Source organism: Camelus ferus, chromosome 1 (genome assembly GCF_009834535.1).
Source record: "Camelus ferus isolate YT-003-E chromosome 1, BCGSAC_Cfer_1.0, whole genome shotgun sequence".
Lineage (NCBI taxonomy): Eukaryota > Metazoa > Chordata > Mammalia > Artiodactyla > Camelidae > Camelus > Camelus ferus.
In genome coordinates, this window is record NC_045696.1 from 73,650,627 (window position 1) to 73,654,031 (window position 3,405).

At 34.9% G+C, this 3,405-nt stretch overlaps 1 non-coding gene across 1 annotated transcript; it reads left to right on the plus strand.

Annotated features, from left to right (window-relative positions):
- Positions 1–226: 226 nt before the first annotated feature.
- Positions 227–430, plus strand: LOC116666624. Its single transcript, XR_004323559.1, has one exon. It is a non-coding gene; the product is annotated as a small nucleolar RNA SNORA73 family (small nucleolar RNA).
- Positions 431–3,405: the final 2,975 nt, after the last annotated feature.

Here is a 3,405-nt window from a genome sequence, read left to right on the forward strand (position 1 = left end):
ATAATCAAGAAGCCAGCTTAAAAAGGTTCTCACTGGCCAAATCTTGGGAAAATTGAGAGTCAAAAATAATATTTGGAGAAAGAGCTGATTCTAGGGCTGGAGAAGGAAAATATAAGACCAGCCTGGAGCATTTTGTGATGATAGAAAGTAAGAAATTGCTGGGCTGGGGAGGAACATGTAAAAAAAAAAAAAGACCCAGAAGCCAAGCTAAAAGAACTATGAATGACCAACATGGATACCCTGGGAAGTCACTCTCCCCAGGCTCTCTCCAGGTAGTGTAGGGGAGCACAGGGCTCTGCCCCATGTTGTACAGTCCCTTTCCACAATGTTGGAGATAAAGCCAGGCCTTGAGTTTGCACCTGCATATTCCTACAGCTTCTCAGGGTCCTATGGACAATGACTGGAGAGACAAACCATGCAGGAAACAGCTTTCTAGATCAACCAGCCTGGATCTGGGTTGATCCAAAGTGAAGGAAAAATCTGCTTTAATCAGTTTTGCAGTACTACTGGATTAAGCTCTTACCTGCTCTGTTTTACAGCATTCATTCGGGATTCCAAACAATTTGATTTGGGGAGAGAAGAGGAGCCTTACCTAACTGTGTAGTTAACACTTATGCAGTTAATCAAATAAAGGACCCCAAAGCGTTAAGTTTTTGGCAGGGAGAGTTGGTAAAGTAAGCAGTACACCATCTTTGGAAGATAAGCCTGGACAGTTTGAAAATGTCTGGGCACAGTGTTTAACCCTAGAACTGCACCTTAAAGACCAGCAGAGTAATAGAATATCCTGTTGACCAGGGGCCCACTGAAATTTTTAAGGAATTCCAGAAGACATTTGAGTGTGGGCAGGTCTATATAGTCTTTTGACCTGGGAGCCCAGAGACCCTTCCAGGTTTCCTATGAGTTGGAAACTTGTCATAATAACACTAAGATATTACTTGACCTTTTTTACTATTCTGAAGTAAACTGGATTTTCTAACAATGAGTGGAAAGCATATGCCCGTTAGAACCTAGATGTCTTATTAAAGAGATCCATGTCAGTTTCAAATGTATTAATGAATTATAATAAAGATGATTATATACATTTAAAAAAAGAACTACAAATGGCTAAAAGTGGAACAAATGGAAAAAAACTAATGTAGTACTGAATTATAACCCAAAGTATAAAATAAATATGCATAAGTCAATAGCAATATAGATAAATGATTTAATAAATAAATGGGAGCAAATTGAAGGAAGAAATTTTCCTTACAAAAGAATTCTAAACAATATATGTAGATACTCCCCTCCCTTAAGAAGTGGAGCTTAATTTAAAGCCTTGAGTACAGGCTTCTTGCCAAAGGATGTCTATTCCAAAGAATAGAGAAAGAAACAGGGGAAATAGAAATTTTCAGGAGAGAAATCTGGCAGACACTAAGTTAATGTCATCAGTGATAAGTCAGGTTAATATGATGTACCACTAAATAGAATGCAATGAGAGAAGCACCTTACCTCTGTGGTATTCTTTCCCAAAACCCATAACCCCAATCTAATAATGAGAAAATATCTTACAAACCCAAAGTGAGGGACTATCTACAAAATATCTGACCAGTAAATCTTCAAAACTGTCAAGGTCATGAAAAGAAGGAAAGACTGAGAAAACATTACAGATCAGAGGAGACTAAGGAGCTATACTGACTAAATGAATTGTGGTGTCCTGGCCTGGATCTTGGAACAGAAAAAAAGGTATTAGTGGAAAGGCAAATAAAGTCTCTAATTTAGTTAATAGCAATGTTCCAAAGTTGGTTTCTTAGTTTTGACAAATATAGCATGTTCATGTAAGATGTTAATTTTAAAGGGAATTGGGTGGGGAGTACACAGAAACTGTATATTATCTTTGCAATTTTTCTATATACCTAAACTATTCCAAAACTTAAAGTTTATTTTTAAAAAAGACTAATGATAACAAAGAATGGTAACACATTTAAGCACACAAGAATGTAACAGTATATGCTGATAGTAAAGGTAAAAGAATGAATGAGTGAGTGAGTGAATAAGAAAGAAGGAAAAGCTCATTCTAACTACAGAATATCAACTAATAACTGTAAAAGGAATGATGGAGTTAGAATATTTCATTTTACAACCATCATAGCAATAATCAATTCAGGCAACAATCAGAAAAAGATGTTATAACTATTGTGTAGTATTTTAAGGAGAAAAAGATACACAGCATCAGAGAATCTTCTCATGTATAACCTACTAATTTCCAAGGGAAAAATGGTTAATATCACCAATAATGGGACAAGTGACATCACATACCCTCTAATATGATGCACTGAGAAAGACACAACACCACTTATATAATTTTCCTATAAAAAATTCCTAACCTATATTTACTCATAGGGAAACAGACAAACCCAACTGAGAGACATTCTGTAAAACAACTGGCAGGTATTTTCCAAAAATATGGATGGCATGAAAGAAAAAGAAAGATCAAGGAACTACTATGAGTTAAAGGAGACTACAGAAGCATAAAAAACTAAGTGCAATGCATAATTGTGGATTGAATCCTGGGTGGAAAAGAAAAAATGTTATATTACCATTGGTTCATGCTAATAAACCATTCAATCTACATCAATTTGTATCTAAATTCAGTTCTGCCATACGTGATGCAGAAAACAGAACCAGACAATTACACTCCAGAATTAATATGACTTCTACTTATAGAATTAACATTAAAGAAATAATTAAAGATACTCCAAAGAGTTAACACTGTGAGGATATTCATTGTAGCATTATTTATAATAGTCAAAATTTTGAAAATAACCTAAATGTCTGTATTTAGGGTTCTTTAAGTTGCAAGTGACCAAGAATTCAACTTATAAGGGCTTAAACAAAATGAAAACGTATTGGTTCTTATAACTGAAAAATATCCAAAGGCTTTAAAGCTGTTTTCAGGTTCCAACAATGTCACCACAATCCACCTTATGAGTCTGATTATTCTGAGGGTCAGCTTCATTTTCTAACTGGTCCACCTAATGATCATCACTTAAACACTATCAAATTCAGAGCATGAAAATCTTCTTTTCCCCAGAATTGCTAACAAATGCTTTCTTGCATCATACTAGATCTAACTTGGTTACATATAAACTCTGATTCTGATCATATGGCTTTGCTAGAGAAATCTCACCCAGAAACATGGCTAAAATAGCATATGTCTACAAAAGAAATGTGGGATACAATTACCACTAACAGGGAGAACTGATGCTATGCAAAAGACACGGGTATGTACTATGTTGTCTAGTGATAAGCCATTGCTTAAATGTATTACAATATATCCATTAAAATTATGTTGCAGAAAAATGGAAACGTTGTCACAATATATTGTTTAGAGGACAAGCACTAACTAAATAATAGAAAATATTTACA